The sequence below is a fragment of the Lithobates pipiens genome, unplaced genomic scaffold (genome assembly GCF_037356315.1).
Source record: "Lithobates pipiens isolate NorthernLeopardFrog02 unplaced genomic scaffold, aLitPip1_a1.2 Scaffold_18, whole genome shotgun sequence".
In the NCBI taxonomy this organism is placed as follows: Eukaryota; Metazoa; Chordata; class Amphibia; order Anura; family Ranidae; genus Lithobates; species Lithobates pipiens.
The window spans coordinates 589,126,047-589,146,160 of NW_027507758.1; the positions used below are offsets into that span (position 1 = coordinate 589,126,047).

Below are 20,114 nucleotides of genomic sequence, written 5' to 3' on the forward strand. Positions count from 1 at the left end.
CCACTGGGACGTCGTCCCTGCCATACCGGGCACTACGCCAAATCAAATTGCAACTTCAAACTTTGACCTTACATGACTGCTGGCGAACCTTATTCCCCACTGTTAAGGATTATACCTTCTTCTCCGCACCACACCAAAAGTACTCCAGACTTGATTACTTTTTCTTGTCTCAACGCGACCTGACCTACCTCTCCCAGGCATCCATAGAACCGATGTTTCTATCGGATCACCATCCCATTACCATGACTCTCACCTTTGCGGACACGACGCCCAAGTCCAAGATGTGGAGACTGAACCCCTCCCTCTTGAAAGACCCGGTAACTTTACAGCAAATACGCTCCCGAATTAAACTTTACTTTCAGGAAAACCTATCCCCTGACATCTCGCCTCTCACCCTCTGGGAGGCCCACAAATGTGTCCTCAGGGGGGTACTTATATCCCTAGCAACTGCCTCAAAAAGGAGAAGTCAGGAACGGATTAACTCCCTCATTGCACAAATCCAAAAACTCGAACGGGCGCATAAACAGACCACCTCCCTATTGACTCTCCAGGACCTCATCCACGCACGCTCCGTGCTTCTGGATGAACTAGGGAAACGCACCAGAAGACGTTACATCCTTGGCCAAAAAATCTTTTACGAACATGGGAATAAAAGCGGGAGACTCCTGGCCCGCACGGTCCAGGCAGCCAAATCCCAGACGACTGTACACCAGATACGGGACAACCAGGGAAATGTATTTTCCAAAAACACAGCCATTGCCAAACAATTCGAACTCTTTTACTCTAAATTGTACAATTTGCCAAGAGACAGGATAGCGTCACATACTGTAGGTGACCGTAAGGACAAAATAGCAGACTTCCTCTCCCAATACTGTCCGAAACCGATCACACCTCAACAAGCGCAAGCCTTAGAACTTCCTCTCTCCTCAGAGGAACTTTTATTAGCAATTAAACAAATGAAGGTGGGTAAAAGCCCGGGTCCGGATGGTCTACCTCTTATATACTACAAAACCTTTCCAGACGAACTGACGCCTCCCCTACTACAGGCACTTAATACTCTGGCAGACCCCACCACCCCTCCAGGCCGCATGCTGGAGGCACACATAACAGTTATCCCCAAATCCGGCAAGGACCTAACGCAGGTATCCAATTACAGGCCCATTTCGCTACTTAATGTGGATATTAAACTATATGCAAAAATGCTTGCCAATAGATTGCTCCCCCTCATTCCTGGCCTAATTTTCCCCGACCAGGTAGGCTTCATCCCCGGCAGGGAGGCTAGGGACAACACCATACGCACGCTGAATCTTCACCACTGGTTTACCTCTACCCTGTCTCAGGGGTTCTTTCTGTCCCTTGATGCGGAGAAGGCGTTTGACAGGGTGGCTTGGGACTATATGCAGGCAGTACTGAAGGGAGTTGGACTCCTGCCACGCATGTGCACGCATATTGACGCCTTGTATGTGAACCCTTCAGCCAAAGTGAAAGTCAATGGCCTCCTGTCAGACGCCTTCTCCATCAGTAACGGGACGCGACAGGGCTGCCCCCTGTCGCCCTTAATCTTTGTTTTGACACTTGAGCCCCTGCTCAATAGATTAAGAGCCAACCCTGATATAAAGGGGTGTGTAGTGGGCGAGAGGGAGTTCAAGGTAGCAGCGTATGCGGACGATATCCTGCTCTCATTGCAGTCCCCACGCACGTCCTTGCCTAATCTCCTTAGTGATTTGAAACAATTCGGTGAATTGTCAAACTTAAAGATTAATTACTCTAAATCATACGCCCTTAATGTCTCCCTTCCCCCGCAAGAAGCAACTCACTGTCAAGATTCCTTCCCATTTAGGTGGCAGAAGGATAGCATCCCTTATCTGGGTATCCAAATCACAAAGAAAATTTCTGAGTTGTACAAAAAAAATTTCCTACCCGCGCTCTCCAAAATTCAAACGGAACTAGCAGACTGGGCCAACTTAAATGTCTCCTGGTTCGGCAGGGCGGCGCTGGTAAAGATGATGGTCCTCCCCCGGCTTTTATACCTGATGCAAACGATCCCGATTCACCTCCCTCCCTCCTTTTTTGCAACGTATAAAAAGTCCTGCACCATGTTTATCTGGAAGAACTCGATCCCGCGTATAAAATATTCCCGCCTAACTCGGATTAAGACAGGGGGAGGGATTGGCCTCCCTGACCTTTCTAAATACTACTTGGCCTGCCACCTAACCAGGGTGGTAGATTGGCGGATCCACAAGGTCAGGAAGGTGTGGATTGCTCTGGAACAGCATTTTGCGAACGGAGTTCTTCACTCCCTCCCCTGGATTACCCCGACCCATTGGAATACGGCCATTAAGACACACCCTTTTATCTTTCCTTCCCTGGTGGCCTTCAACCAAGCGTTACGTCTATACAAAATCTCCTCGCGACCGGGACCCATGACACCCTTGCGCAGCAACCCAGAGTTCAGCCCGGGAGCAGGCACTGCATTCTTAAGCAGAGAGTGGCCTCATGCAGAGGTTCTAGCACACCACTTCTTTCACAAACATAGACCACGCTCCTATGACAACCTAGTGGCACTCTCCCCGACCCTCAGCTTCCCCTTCTGGTCGTATAGACAACTGAGCCACTTCCTGGCCTCGGTGAATCCATCTACCACGTGGTCCAGACAACTTCTCCCATTTGAACGCCTCTGCTCAAGCACCACTCCTTTGCGACACTTAATCTCGAGCATATACGTTCTCCTACAGGAGGAGACGGACCAGACACTGATGACTCCCACGCGTAGCTCCTGGGAAAAGGATTTGCAGGCCAACATTACTAATGAACAATGGGAGGATATATTTACTTATGTCCATAAAGGCTCGCTGAACGTGGCCATCCAAGAAAATGGGTATAAGATAGCTACTAAATGGTACAGGACTCCTGCCAGACTACACAAATTCTCTCCTACGATTCCCAACACATGCTGGAGATGCCACACGGCGATAGGCTCAATGATTCATATATGGTGGGAATGCCCCTTGATACAACCCTTCTGGAAGGAAGTTCACTCCATTATTGCACAAGTCACCACATACACCTTAAATTATAATCCAGCGCAATATCTCCTTCACCTTACGACTCTACCTAAACGGACCTACCTTAAATCATTGGCCATGCATATGGTCAACGCGGCCAGGCTGTGTGTTCCTACACACTGGCGATCTACCGACACCCCTTCCATTAGGGAATGGTTGACCAGGGTCGCTAAGATAGAGGAGATGGAAGAGCTGATATACACCACTCAGGACCGATTACAGAAATTCTCGACTATTTGGGCGTGCTGGAAACATTTTCAAACCACGGATAGATACAAAACATTCTTTCCCCTACATATATAAACCAAGTTGGCGCGCGGTCGGCGGGGGCTGGGGGGGGACACCTACCCGCCCCCTCCTCTTCTCCCCCCCGAGTTACTTTCTTTCCCTCTCCCTTTACCCCCCCCCTCACTCCTTTTGCCCCCTCACATTTCCTCAGTCAAACCTAGAATATTTCATTTTATGGGGCTTGAATACAGCAGCCGTTTGCTCTCCCACTCGGTCACGAGTGTCGGGAACTACGCCAACTCTACGCACCCTAGCGGGTCCGGCGGATACCGGTCCTGCAGGTTGGGGACTCTGGCCCAGCACTACCCGGCACGACCTGAGTAAGCCTCTTTATAAGATAGGTCCACATTATTTCTGTGTTTGCTAATCAGTTGTGCCTCTGTATAGCAATGTTCTATTAGCCACGACCTATGTAGCAGGGTATTAGCGTTGTCTGTATTGCGAGTAGCTAAGGTCATGGCAGCACCTTATGTTTGAGATGCTTATATGACTTGCACGTTTGTATGTCTTGCAGTTTTTCAATAAAATCTTTTTTGGAAAAAAAAAAAAAAAATATTAGAACCGTGTGCCGAGCTGTTCTGCTTTAATCCTAATTTTTCTGCCTTCACTTCAAAGAGCGTTGAAAACGTTTTTTGGAAAAAAGAGAGACTTTCAGGAAGCCATGACCTGGTAAGGTCATCTATTTCCATCGCTAGGGACTTTATATGACATCAGGACCTGGTAAGGTCATCTATTTCCATCCCTAGAGACTTTATAGGACATCAGGACCTGGTAAGGTCATCTATTTCCATCCCTAGGGAGTTTATAGGACATCAGGAACTGGTAAGGTCATCTATTTCCATCCCTAGGGAGTTTATAGGACATCAGGACCTGGTAAGGTCATCTATTTCCATCCCTAGGGACTTTATATGACATCAGGACCTGGTGAGGTCATCTATTTCCATCCCTAGGGAGTTTATAGGACATCAGGACCTGGTAAGGTCATCTATTTCCATCCCTAGGGAGTTTATAGCACATCAGGACCTGGTAAGGTCACCTATTTCCATCCCTAGGGACTTTATAGGACATCAGGACCTGGTAAGGTCATCTATTTCCATCCCTAGAGACTTTATAGGACATCAGGACCTGGTAAGGTCATCTATTTCCATCCCTAGGGAGTTTATAGGACATCAGGACCTGGTAAGGTCATCTATTTCCATCCCTAGGGAGTTTATAGGACATCAGGACCTGGTAAGGTCATCTATTTCCATCCCTAGGGACTTTATAGGACATCAGGACCTGGTAAGGTAATCTATTTCCATCCCTAGGGACTTTATATGACATCAGGACCTGGTAAGGTCATCTATTTCCATCCCTAGGGAGTTTATAGGACATCAGGACCTGGTAAGGTCATCTATTTCCATCCCTAGGGAGTTTATAGCACATCAGGACCTGGTAAGGTCATCTATTTCCATCCCTAGGGACTTTATAGGACATCAGGACCTGGTAAGGTCATCTATTTCCATCCCTAGAGACTTTATAGGACATCAGGACCTGGTAAGGTCATCTATTTCCATCCCTAGGGACTTTATAGGACATCAGGACCTGGTAAGGTCATCTATTTCCATCCCTAGGGAGTTTATAGGACATCAGGACCTGGTAAGGTCATCTATTTCCATCCCTAGAGACTTTATAGGACATCAGGACCTGGTAAGGTAATCTATTTCCATCCCTAGCGACTTTATAGGACATCAGGACCTGGTAAGGTCATCTATTTCCATCCCTAGGGAGTTTATAGGACATCAGGACCTGGTAAGGTCATCTATTTTCATCCCTAGGGAGTTTATAGGACATCAGGACCTGGTAAGGTCATCTATTTCCATCCCTAGGGACATTATATGACATCAGGACCTGGTAAGGTCATCTATTTCCATCCCTAGGGACTTTATATGACATCAGGACCTGGTAAGGTCATCTATTTCCATCCCTAGGGACTTTATATGACATCAGGACCTGGTAAGGTCATCTATTTCCATCCCTAGGGACTTTATATGACATCAGGACATGGTAAGGTCATGAATATCCATGCCATTTACATCGAGAAAGAAAAAGGGGGTTCGTTTGCGCGGAGGGTGGGACTTTGTGTGAAGCACGTAGAAGCAAAACAATAAATGGATGAATGAAAAGGAATTCACTTCAAAGAGGACTAATCAAGAGATCTAAGAAATGAAAATCTCTCCAACACCTGAGCGTATCTCCAGGTGTGAAACTTCTCATCAGAAAATTTCTGCCTTTAATAACTGCGCATTGCCCAGAAGAATCGGAATAGCCGACAAGAATTTGCATGTTCCCCGTCACAACAACATGTCTGTTTACAGATGTAGTGGGAGCTTTGTCGGTTCAAGAGAACCTGTCTACTGGAGATACACAATATTGTCAAAAGTATTGCGACACCTGCCTTTACACGCACATGAACTTTAAAAGGCGTCTAATGCCCCGTACACACGATCGGACATTGATCGGACATTCCAACAACAAAATCCATGGATTTTTTTTTTCCGACGGATGTTGGCTCAAACTTGTCTTGCATACACACGGTCGCACAAAGTTTGTCGGAAATTACGAACGTCAAGAACGCGGTGACGTACAACACGTACGACGAGCTGAGAAAAATGAAGTTCAATAGCCAGTGCGGCTCTTCTGATGATTCCGAGCGTGCATGGAACTTTGTGCGTCAAGATTTCTGACAACGGATTTTGTTGTTGGAAAATTTGAGATCCAGGTCTCACATTTTGTGTGATGAAAATTCCGATGGAAAATGTGTGATGGAGCTTACACACGGTTGGAATTTCCGACAACAAGCCCCCATCGAACATTTTCCTTTGGAAAATCCTATCGCGTGTACAGAGCATTAGACTGTAGGGTTCTATATTGAGTTGGCCCGCTCTTTGCAGCTATAACAGACCTCCCTCAGGGTGGGCAGGGGGGCCAGGGGTGCGATTGATCAGGATGCTCCCATAATACTCCCCCAACCCTTTTTTCTCTCTCTTTTCTATGCATCTTCCTAGCTTCTCTCTTTGCTTTTTCCAGTTTGGGCCAGGTTAGGTTCTTGAATTGCCTCCCGCCCGCCGTATAGACAAATAAATGGCAGAGTGGAGCAGCTCTGGGACACCTTCATATGACTGCACCCAGTCTTGGTACGCAACGCGGCAATCGTGGGCTCGCCGTGTCCCTGGGGACACAGGGTGACCCTGATCTCGGTAAAGAGCCGCGGCTCTTTTCCCATGTGATCAGCAGTGGTGTACAATCACAGCTGATAAAATGTAAACAAGGAGATACTGTTTATCGACTCTCCTAGCCTCACACTGACAGAGGGAGGAGAGGAGAGCCAATCAGCGGCAGCTCCTCACAGGGGAGACCTGTATACATCATCAGGGACATGATTACAGTAAAGCCCCAACAGTGCCCATCAGTGAGGCCAATCAGTGCTGCCTTTCAGTGCCCACTAGTGCCACTTATCATTGCCCATAAGTGCTGCCCATCAGTCCCACCCTTCAGTGCTGCATATTAGTGCCTCTTCAGTGTTAGCCCATCATTGCGGCCGCATCAGCGCATATCAGTGGAGGAGAAAAATTACTCATTTAAAAATATTTCTGACATAAGCCAAGAAAAAATAAAATTTTCAGAGAGAACTTCCGTACTGACCGCCTAGGCCAGTGATGGCGAATCCTTGGCACCCCAGATGTTTTGGAACTACATTTTCCATGATGCTCTTGCACTCTGCAGTGTAGTGGAGCATCACGGGAAATGTAGTTCCAAAACATCTGGGGTGCCAAGGATTCGCCATCACTGGCCTAGGCGGTTAGTACGGAAGTATAAGCAGGTACCTGTCAAAATGCTCATTTTGACAGGTTCTCAAACCGGAGCGGGGGAAGATGCCTTAAAGGAGGAATAGTGTTGCCTGCCGACGAAAGCGGCATGAGTCAAACATAATGTTCTCTATGCCGATTGTATTAAAGAATAGATGTGTACTTAGGAGCACAATATGTGGGCCCTACGAATACACTGCATTGTTTGAATTGTAATGGATACGATTTGTCATTTGCTTTCTGGAATGGTGATATTGTTTCCATTATATATAAAAAAAAAAATAAAACGCAAGGGTCTCCAAACTTTTTCAGTGGAAGGGCCACATCAGATATTTTACAATTATGGGTTTACTTCCTCTTTCATTCCCTGCAAAGGCAAAGCATAATGGACTACTATGCATCACATAGTAGTCCATTATGTGTCACTTACCTGACACAGGAGCCAGCGAAGTCACTGCTGTCCCCTGTAGTCCGCCGCATCCATCTTCTTGGTGGGGTCTCGCAGCTCCACCGCTGTCATTCGCCAAAGCCGCGATGAGGTCACTCCCGCGCATGCGCACGGGAGCCGAGACGCGCGGCATCTTCGTTATTGAGAATGCCACGCTCAGTGCCCCTGCCTTAATCTAGGCTTACCTGTAGGTCAAAGTGGTTTGTAAGGGTTTACAACCACTTTAAAGGGGTTATATTAGAACATATTTTTTTTTTTTCTAACTTGTCAGGTTACTTTAACTGATAACATATAAAAGATAGAGGTTCATCCCTTTGATCTGCAGATGAATGAGATTAGATACAAAAGTAACAACGTTTATAAACACTGTGCCATGGGATCCTTTATTTCTTTTGACAGCAGCAGCTTCTATATTTACGCAGCAGCTGTCATTATGACAGCTGGGAATCTCCAGCTAGTGGGAGAAGGGACTACACACCCTGTACATGTTGATAAAGTTTTAGCGTATGTACAGAATCCAGGGTCCACAACTGGTTAAAGGATTGTGTTTGGATAAGTAACTTATTTGCTATAGTCTGGTCACAGGGGTGTGTTTGTGTGTGTATTGGGGGAGTGGCTTGGCCGAGGCTGTAATTTAACACATTCACAGGGTCTTGCGGTGATGTGCAGCGCACAGGACCTTTGTTGTCTGTTCCATCACAGAGATACATGGTGGTTGAAGGCAAGATGTGGGTGATCATCATTGGCGTTTCAGCTGCTACCTCTCTGGTAGAGATGGAAAAGTGCCAAGCAAGATAGATTCGGATGGGTGTAGAGGTGTATTTGGTATGGAAGATCATCACACTTGAGGTTGCTTTTAAATTTTTTTATTGAAATTCACGGTTCACAAGTGATGACAGTAGCCGACGTGTTTCGGGGGAATTGCCTCCCCCTTTGTCAGGGCTGTGATGGTTGGAACGGGTCTGGACTTGAAGGTCAAATACAGTCCTCCATCATTTTACAGCACCTAAAAGGCTCCATTCTTATTTGACCCCTGGGTCCAAGGCCAATCTCGACCACATCAACCATCACAGCCCTAACAATGTGGGAGGCATCACCCCTGAAGCACACTGGCTCTACTGATCACTTGAACCACGAACTTCAATAAAAAAATGTAAGAGCAACCCCAACTGTGACGACCGTCCATATCAAGTGCACCTCTACACCCATTCAAACCAGGGGTCATCATCTGTACAGCACATTTCACCATGTTACATCCTAAATACGGGTGTAACATGGTGCAAAAAGGTGGCATTTAAGGAAATCAGTGGACAATCAGTGCACTATGATGACAATAATATGTCCAAATTCTGCATGCACGGATCTTACCAGAGCTTGCTGTGCCATGGCAAAAGTTCAGTTCGGGCAGAAGGTGGTTGAAATCGTCTTGATGGGGGATCCATTTATCCTGAAATAAAAAAAAACAAATAAAAGGGATTCTGATTAAAAAGCATTTAAAAAATGGACACAGACATATTGACCATGAGAAAAGAGGAACAGCGTATCTGCAAAGGGCCCCTAATGACCCACCTATACTCCCCTTATATGGACTCCTTTACAGCTCCTACCTCCAATGCAGCCAGTGATGAAATTATCGGTCTTGGGGAACCAGGGGAAAGAAGATGTCACTCTCTTGGTCATGTGACAGTGCTGGACCCTATAAAGTGGTTATTAGGCCTGAGCACAGACAGAGGAGAGGTGGTCACAGGCTCCCCCATACCTAGTGTCAACTGCTGTGAAGGAGGAAGGCGCGGTGAGAAAGTCAGGTGAGTAAAAGAGGTTGGAGGCCCTTTAAGATGTAACTTTGGACCCAGCAAAAAAAAAACCTGCACACACACACACACTTCTAAGAGGTTCAGAGATGGAAACTGCACAAAAAGCAAGTAGAGGGTGAAATACTAGTCACCAGTGTTGCCTGTGGTCTCCCTATAGATGTACTTCTTCCCACTACTGACTTACCATGCCATGTTCTATACTGTGTCTCTGTGCGGAGGCAGCCATCTTGGTAGAGGAGAAAGGCTTTGCTTCCTTGTGTCAGGACTGCACCCTGCTTTAGCTTCCCCCTCCAGCAAGGAGAACAGTTAGCAGTACTGTAGTGACATCACCAAATCTCACTTCAAATTTCCTGAGGCTACCAGGTTTGGAAGCAGGGAAATCCTTGAACTGCAGATCCTCTGGTACAGCTTCCTCTCCAGCAAGGAGAACCGGTGGAAACAGTAAGGCCTAGAAACGCCGGCGAAAGATGGGAGGGGAAGTCTGGGGTGGATCAATTTAAAAAAAGAAAATGCTTGACAAGCAGTTAAGAGGCAACATGGAAATGAGCCCTCTTGGGCTTGTTCCTAAGTACTTGAGTACAAGTTGAGTACCAGGGTGGAAAAACTGGTACTTAAACGCCTGGTTTTAACCCCCGTCCCTCTGGTAGCACTTGAGAACAAGCCCAAGAGGGCTCATTTACATCTGCAGTGTATTGGATTTTAAATTAGTCCCGTACCCATATTTTAGAAGCATTAAACTCTATGGCCTGGCTTTCACGGGGCTTCAGTTTGTATAAGAGCAGCAAGTGTTGACAAAGCATTTGCAGACATGATACAGGAGATGGTCAGGGACTGCAGACATGATGCAGGAGATGGTCGGAGACTGCAGACATGATGCAGGAGATGGTCGGAGACTGCAGACATGATGCAGGAGATGGTCAGAGACTGCAGACACGGTACAGAAGAAGGTCAGAGACTGCAGACACGGACCAGGAGATGGTCAGAGACCGCAGACACAGACCAGGAGATGGTCAGAGACTGCAGACACGGTACAGGAGATGGTCAGAGACTGCAGACACGGTACAGGAGATGGTCAGAGACTGCAGACACGGTACAGGAGATGGTCAGAGACTGCAGACACGGTACAGAAGATGGTCAGAGACTGCAGACACGGTACAGAAGAAGGTCAGAGACTGCAGACACGGTACAGGAGATGGTCAGAGACCGCAGACACGGTACAGGAGATGGTCAGAGACTGCAGACACGGTACAGGAGATGGTCAAAGACTGCAGACACGGTACAGGAGATGGTCAGAGACTGCAGACACGCTACAGGAGACGATCAGATACTGCAGACAAGAAAAAGGAGATAAGAGACTGCAGAGGCTCCTGGGCCAGGGGATGGGCACCAGGTCCCTAGGGGCCTTTACATGGCACTCTAATCAGATGCTTTTGATAGTGACCCAGCAAGGATTCTATAGGGAGAACACTGCAGAGCCCCCTCACATCCTCCCTAGTGGCTCCTCTATGAGCCTAGCATGGCTGCAAGGAATCAAGAACGTTGGTCGGCAATGCCTCCTCTGCTTCCTATAGACAGTAGGTATAAAAGGTACACAAAACACAAACCCAGAAATACTCAGAGGACTTCCAGGTTTATTCAGCATAGCAACGTTCTCGATTCTCCGCAGCGATACTAGGCTCACAGAGGAGCCACTAGGGAGGATTGTGAGGGGGGCTCTGCAGTGTTCTCCCTATAGGATCCTTGCTGGATGACCATCAAAAGCAACTGATTAGAGTGCTGTGTAAAGGCCCCTAGAGACCTGGTGCCCATCCTCTGACCCAGGAGCCTCTGCAGTCTTATCTCCTTTTTCTTTGACCATCTCCTGTATCATGTTGGCAGTCCCCGACCATCTCCTGTACAATGTCTACGCTGAATGTTATATGTAGCCCTTTGTATCTATTAGGCACCCAAGATGAGGCCCTCTATACCTACTATTAGCTGTTGTTATAGGACACCAATGCTCTTGTCTGGTACAAAACTTCTTCATTACCTCATAATTGTTGCAAGCTCCAAGGCCCAGAGTGTTGTTCTTCACTTGAACTTTGATGTGCTCCGTGGATCCTTATTCCTGAGCCCCGAGACCCTTGAATAGAACTGGTTAAAGCATTGGTTAAAAAAAATCATCACATGATAAGACAACGGCAAACAGCCGGAGTGACACCAGCCGACTGTAAAATCATCAGTTCTAGAGTATTCCAGAATAATACAGCCGGCCTGGCCAGAGATGTTATCACCTGTGTCTACAATTCCCCTATGGGGGTCACCCCTCCCTTCTCTTCCCGGAACATATCTGCACAGTGTACCCCCCCATGGTGCAATTCAAAGTACATTATTTTGTGGCACAGATGTAACTTCTAATCCTTCTCCTCTAAATTTAAAAGGCATAGGCCGCCTTTTGCAAAATTTTAGTAAATGCACCAACACTGATAGAATAACAAAAATGTGCAAGTCCTTAATTAGTGCACTGAGGCCTGCAGAGCATGGTAACAACTTCCGGGGATCGATGGGCACAGAGGGGATGGGGGGACCGATGGGCAGAGAGGGGATGGGGGGACGGATGGGCGCAGAGGGGACGGGGGGACGGATGGGCGCAGAGGGGACGGGGGGACGGATGGGCGCAGAGGGGACGGGGTGGGCCGATGGGCGCAGAGGGGAGGACGGGTAGGCCGAGGGCCGCAGAGGGGAGGACGGGTAGGCCGATGGCCGCAGAGGGGAAGACGGGTAGGCCGATGGCCGCAGAGGGGAGGACGGGTAGGCCGATGGCCGCAGAGGGGAGGACGGGTAGGCCGATGGCCGCAGAGGGGAGGACGGGTAGGCCGATGGCCGCAGAGGGGAGGACGGGTAGGCCGATGGCCGCAGAGGGGAAGACGGGTAGGCCGATGGCCGCAGAAGGACAGGGGGAGGGGCGATGGGCGCAGAAGGACGGGAGGGGGGGGGGATGGGCGCAGAAGGACAGGGGGGAGATGGGCGCAGTAGGACAGGGGGGCGCGATGGGCGCAGAAGGACAGGGGGGGGGCGATGGGTGCAGAAGGACAGTGGGGGGGGTGATGGGTGCAGAAGGACAGTGGGGGGGGGTAATGGGCGCAGGAGGACAGGGGGGGGCGATGGGCACAGAAGGACAGGGGTGGGCGATGGGCGCAGAAGGAGGGGGGGGCGATGGGTGCAGAAGGAGGGGGGGGACTGTTGGCGTCCTCTACAAATCCTATCTGCCGTGGTGACTTTCTATATAGTTTTGCATGCAGCGAAGAAAGGTTCTAAATGCAGCCTGGGTCCTTTTTCAGGAGCATCGCAATCACATCATTATTCTGACATACACCCTTCAAACAGGAACTGAGAAGAAATGTCCCACATGGGGGTCAACAGTAAGAAAACCTTTTGCTGCGCTATTTAAAACAAATAGGCTGGACTAGAGACAGATCTCAACTCTATGAAAGGGATAATGGGGGGGGGGGGGTGAAGTTTACGCTTGATACCTGGCCTCCTCTGACATATTGCGCTCACCTTGCCCTTGGACCAACCCATCTTCTCCAGCATCTTTTGCCCGAACTTGGAGTCGTCCTTGGTCCAGGCGCTGTTCCTGGGGTCCACCGACCATTTCTGCTTCCTGCGGGCTGGAGAGAGAACTAAGACTATCAGACACTATGTGTGTATTATAGAGATTTTATATTATATAATTTATTATTATTATTATTTTTTATATATATATATATATATATATATATATATATATATATATATATTACACACACAAACCTTGGTTTGAGAGTGTTTTGCAAGACAAGAACATTTTTTAAACAAATTGTGACTTGATCTACAAGCGATGTCTTGATATACAAGTAGCGTCAGGTCACTACTGGGTATAAAACAAAACAGAGGCGCCTCTAAGTGTAGCAATATGGTTACATTTAATGAAGGTACAACATTTAGCAACTCACATGGTTGATGAATAGAACAGGCACATCTAAGTATGTAGGCATCGGGGGTAAAGCCGTTCACATAGACCACCCTCCGCACGGCCAACAACTTCTACCCTGAGCTCCACGAGAGCTTCCAGCCTCGCTTTCAGATCGCCCCATCGCAGGGTAGTCTTCCCGGTCACGATTGCTGACTGACATCGGTGAGAGCCGGTGATGCGGAAGGCGGTCTATGTGGACAGCTTTACCCCAGATGACTGCATACTTAGATGTGCCTCCTTCAATCATCAACCATGTGAAATGTGCATATAATATGGATTGCGCCAACTACCACCACAACTATTTAGTGTCATATATCACTTCCACAATATTTTGTGCAAAACCACATAAAGTGTCGTGCCTTAATTAAAGAGGAGGGCCGTTTAAAAAAAATAAATAAATTTAAAATCAGCAGCTGCAAACACTGACTTAATAAGCCGACTTACCTGTCCAGGGCGCCCGCAATGTCGGCCGCCCGAGGCCGACCCGTCCCTCGGCTCTCGGACAGGCTAAGGAAAACAGGCAGTGGAGCCTTGCGGCTTCACTGCCGGTTAACTACTGCACATGCGCGAGTCGCGCAGCGCTTTGTGAATGGGACGCGCTGTGTTCTGGGACACACAGTTCCCAGAACACAGCGCGACCCATTACCCAGAAGACAACGCGACGAGGAGAGAAGAAAGATCTCCGTGGAGGAGGAAGAGGCAGATTAGGATTAAGTGCCTAGCAACAGGCATTTCTGGTAAGTAAAAAAAAAATTTTTTTTTCATTTTTTTTTTTTTAGATTTTTTTCTAATTTTTAATGTCTTTTTTTTTCAGGGTGGCCCTCCCCTTTAAGTTCCTCACTTTGCTCTCATACCCCTATATAGAGTGCAATTAATATAAACAACGAGGATGAGAAATCCAAACAAAGAATATGTATCATTATATAAATAAAAAATATAATAAAAATAAAAAAAATAGACCGAACTATTTCAGTGCCACATGAATGTCCCAAGTGAGTGATCACTCCAGTGTCACTAAATTCCTCCTATTTAAAGTGCTTCTTCAATAAAGAGAAAATATAAATAATATAAAAATAAAATAAATAACATAAAAATATATAAATAGAAGAAGCACTTTAAATAGGAGGAATTTAGTGACACTGGAGTGATCACTCACTTGGGACATTCATGTGACACTGAAATTGTTCGCTCTATTTTTTTATTTTTATTATATTTTTTATTTATATAAGGATACATATTCTTTATGTTTGGATTTTTCTTCCACAATGTTTATATTAATTGCACTCTATATAGGGGTATGAGAGCAAAGTGAGGACCTTAATGAAGGCACGGCACTTTATGTGGTTTTGTACAAAATATTGTGTAAGTGATATATGACACTAAATAGTTGTGGTGGTAGTTGGCGCAATCCATATTATATGCACATTTTATGTTAAATTTGTCCACTTATATAGTGACATTTATACCTGATTGCAGCAAACTAACACATAATCTGTTGAAACCTTTTGCGCCAGTAAATTCATTAGTTTTTCATTAACCATGCGAGTTGCTAAATATTGTACCTTTATTAACCACTTCAGCCCCGGAAGGATTTACCCCCCTTCCTGACAAGCCCTTTTTTGCAATACGGCACTGCGTCGTTTTAACTGACAATTGAGCGGTTGTGCGATGTTGTACCTGAACAAAATTGATGTCCTTTTTTTTTCCAAGAAAGAGAGATTTTTTTTGGTGGTATTTGATCGCCACTGCGGTTTTTATTATTTGCTCTATAAACTAATTTTGAACACATTTTGAAAAAAAAAAGCTTTTTTTTTTCTTTTTTTTATTACTTTTTGCTATAATAAATATCCCCCCAAAAATAAAAAAATAAAATAAATAAATTCTTCCTCAGTTTAGGCCGATATGTATTCTTCTACATTTCCCCCCCCAAAAAAATATCACAATACGAGTATATATTGGTTGGTTTGCGCAAAAGTTATCGCGTCTATAAAATAGGGGATAGATTTATGGCATTTTTATTATTTTTTTATTATTAATGGCGGTGATCTGAGTTTATCATGAATGCAACATTATAGCAGACAGATCTGACACTTTTAACACTATTTTGGGACTATTGGCATTTATACAGTGATCAAAGCTATAAAAATGCATTGATTACTGTGTAAATGTCACTGGCAGGGAAGGAGTTAAACACTAGGGGGCGAACGAGGGGTTAAGTGTGTTCTCTCAGCGTGTTCTAACTGTAGGGAGGATGGGCTCACTAGAACATGACAGAGATCACCGTTTCCGATCACTGGGAGCAGTAGATCTCTGTCATGTTACTAGGCAGAACAGGGAAATGCCTTGTTTACATAGGCATCTCCCCATTCTGCCTCTCCGTGTCATGATTGTGGGCCACAGGTGGGTACGCTCCCGTGGCACGCACGCTAACCGCCGATGACGCAGCAATGTACGGGTACATCGTTTTCCGCACCCGTGCCACTTTGCTGACGTATATCAGCGTGAGCCAGTCGGCAAGTGGTTACATGTAACCATATTGCTACACGTAGGCCGCGTACACACGGGCGGATTGTCTGCCCAACTTAGTCCGCTGAACCGCGTTTCAGCGGACAATCCGCTCGTGTGTGGGCTTCAGCGGACTGTTTCAGCGGACAGTCTGACGGACTTAGTCTTTCGGAATTTCCGTAATTTTGTCCGTCCAAACTTGGTTTCAGCGGACAGTCCGCTCGTGAGTAGGCAAGTTGGACGGACTAAGTATGGAGCATGCTCAGAAAGGATTTACACGCCGAAGGTTGCATTGCAGTGTATTGGACGTCGTATTTCTACTCCCGTCGTACGTTCTGTACACGTCATCGCGCAAGCTTTCAGCGGACTGTCTGTTCATCGTGTGTGGTCAAGTCCGTTCATTCAAAAGTTGAACGGACTGTCTGTCGGATTGTCTGACGAACTTAGTTGGGCAGACAATCCGCCCGTGTGTACGCGGCCGTAGAGGCGACTCTATTCTCTTTTATGCTCTGTAGCTCCTACTGGATTTTTCTTCTAATCCCCTTGCGGACTCTTCCATTTATGGATGGACATTTTATTGATACACAACCTGGTCACATTGCTATAATCTTTTTATATGGACTATAAACTGAAGGTCTTATGAATAAATGGTTGTGGAACGAATCATCTGAGCTTCCATTATTTCTTTTGGGGAATTTCACTTTGATATACAAGTGCTTTGGATTACAAGCATGCTTCCGGAACAAATTATGCTCGCAATCCAAGGTTTTACTAATATACGTGCGATCGCAGGCACGAGAGTAAGAACAGATGTGTGTGTGTGTGTGTGTGTGTGTGTGTGTGTGTGTGTATGTGTGTATAAACACAAAAATCCCTGTTCTGTGAGGAGAGACAGATTATGTAGAACAGGTGTGTGTGTGTGTGTGTGTGTGTGTGTGTGTGTGTGTGTGTGTGTGTGTGTGTGTGTGTGTGTATATATAAACACACAAATCCCTGTTCTGTGAGGAGAGACAGATTATGTAGAACAGGTGTGTGTGTGTGTGTGTGTATAAACACACAAATCCCTGTTCTGTGAGGAGAGACAGATGATGTGTTCCTACTAGCTAGGAACAATGATCTGTCATCTCCTCTAGTCAGTCCCATCCCCCCTACAGTTAGAACACACACAAGGGAACACAGTTAACCCCTTGATCACCCCTAGTGTTAACCCCTTCCCTGCCAGTGACATTTACGCAGTAATCAATGCATTTTTATAGCACTGATCGCTGTAGAAATGTCAGTGGTCCCAAAAATGTGTCAAAAGTGTCCGATCTGTCCGCTATAATGTCGCAGTCCCGATAAAAAATAAAAATAAAAAAACACAGATTACCATTACTAGTAAAAAAAATTATAAAATACACCAATGAATTTATGGACATGATAGAGAATGTTTTTATTTATCATTGTAATTTGTTTATTCATGCTTTAGAACATAATAAAAAAACAAACACTGGTCTATCCTGTATGATCTACAGAAATTCCAGTTTCCTCCTTTACCTTCCTACCGCCGAGGTTGGACGATATATGACAGATTGGTTCAATCGGATCAATGTCGTTCTCCCTCACCTAGACCTTGTAACACTAAACAGTCACATGACACTGGGGAAGGAAAATGGCTAATTGGGCCCAATTTAGACATTTTCACTTAGGGGTGTACTCACTTTTGTTGCCAGCGGTTTAGACATTAATGGCCGTGTGTTGAGTTATTTTGAGGGGACAGCAAAGTTACACTATTATACAAGTTGTACACTCACTACTTTACATCGTAGCAAAGTGTCATTTCTTCAGTGTTGTCACATGGAAAGATGTAATAAAATATTTACAAAAATGCGAGGGGTGTACTCACTTTTGTGAGATACTGTATATAGAAGTATAAAGAGGACCTGTTATGGCTCTATACATGTATATAGAAATATAAAGAGGACCTGTCATGGCTCTATACATGTATACAGGAGTATAAAAAGACTGGTCATGGCTCTATACATGTATATATGACTGTAAAAGGACCTGTCATGGCTCTATACATGTATGTAAGAGTATATAAAGAGGACCTTGTCATGGCTCTATACATGTATATAAGAGTATAAAGAGGACCGGTCGTGGCTCTATACATGTATATAGGACTGTAAAAGGACCTATCGTGGCTCTATACATGTATGTAGGAATATAAAGAGGACCTGTCGTGGCTCTATACAAGTATATAGAAGAATAAAAGGACCAGTCATGTCTCTATACATGTATATAAGAACATAAAGAGGACCTGTTGTGGCTCTATACATGTATATAGGACTGTAAAAGGACCTGTCGTAGCTCTATACGTGTATATAGGACTGTAAAAGGAACGGTCATGGCTCTATATGTGTATATAGGACTGTAAAAGGACTGGTCATGGCTCTATACGTGTATATAGGACTGTAAAAGGACCTGTTGTAGCTCTATACATGTATATAGGACTGTAAAAGGAACGGTTATGGCTCTATATGTGTATATAGGACTGTAAAAGGACTGGTCATGGCTCTATACATGTATACAAGAGTATAAAAGGACCGGTCATGGCTCTATACATGCATATAGGAGTATAAAAGGACCCGTCATGGCTCTATACATGTATATAAGAGTATAAAGAGGACCTGTCGTGACTCTATACATGTATATATAGGACTGTAAAAGGACCTGTCATGGCTCTATACATGTATATATAAGAATAAAAGGACCGGTCATGTCTCTATACATGTATATAAGAGTATAAAGAGAACCGGTCATGGCTCTACACATGTATATAGGACTGTAAAATGACTGGTCATGGCTCTATATGTGTATATAGGACTGTAAAATGACTGGCCATGGCTCTATACATGTATACGGGAGTATAAAAGGACCTGTCATGGCTCTATACATGTATATAGGAGTTTAAAAGGACCTGTCATGGCTCTATACATGTATATATAAGAATAAAAGGACCAGTCATGTCTCTATACATGTATATAAGAGTACAAAGAGGACCTGTCGTGACTCTATACATGTATATAGGACTGTAAAAGGACCTGTCATGGCTCTATACATGTATATAGGACTGTAAAAGGACCTGTCATGGCTCTATACATGTATATATAAGAATAAAAGGGCCGGTCATGTCTCTATACATGTATATAAGAGTATAAAGAGAACCGGTGATGGCTCTATACATGTATATAGGACTGTAAAAAGGACCTGTCATGGCTCTATACATGTATATAGGAGTTTAAAAGGACCTGTCATGGCTCTATACATGTATATAGGAGTTTAAAAGGACCTGTCATGGCTCTATACATGTATAAATAAGAATAAAAGGGCCGGACATGTCTCTATACATGTATATAAGAGTATAAAGAGAACCAGTGATGGCTCTATACATGTATATAGGACTGTAAAAGGACTGGTCATGGCTCTATAAATGTATACTGGAGTATAAAAGGACCTGTCATGGCTCTGTACATAAATATAAGAGTATAAAGAGGACCTGTTGTAGCTCTATACATGTATATAGGACTGTAAAAGGACCGGTCATGGCTCTATACATGTATATAGGAGTATAAAGAGGACCTGTCGTGGCTTTATATATGTATATAGGACTGTAAAAGGACCTGTTGTAGCTCTATACATGTATATAGGACTGTAAAAAGACCGGTCATGGCTCTATACGTGTATATAGGAGTGTAAAAGGACCGGTCATGGCTCTATACGTGTATATAAGAGTATAAAGAGGACCTGTCATAGCACTATACATGTATGTAGGAGTATAAAAGGACCTATTGTGGCTCTATACATGTATTGTAGGTATACCCATTTTTTTGTTAGATACAGTGTGTGTGTAGATATATATATATATATATATATATATATATATATATATATACACACACCATTATAAATAACGGGGGGGGGGGGGGGGGGGCGGGCTATGGTGTTTTATGAGATATATACATAAATCAATCAGGGTGGAGGGGCCTCATAGGACACCATTATATATATATATATATATATATATATATATATATATATATATATATATATATATATATATATATATATTTCAGAACACAGAAGTCTCTCCATGATTCCAAGGACACAGGT

General features: G+C 45.1%; 1 protein-coding gene across 2 annotated transcripts in view; it reads right to left on the minus strand.

Moving 5' to 3' along the window:
- The window catches only part of LOC143989134 (uncharacterized), a 383,321-nt gene that overhangs the window by 362,948 nt on the left and 259 nt on the right, over window positions 1-20,114 (minus strand). The window lies entirely within an intron of this gene.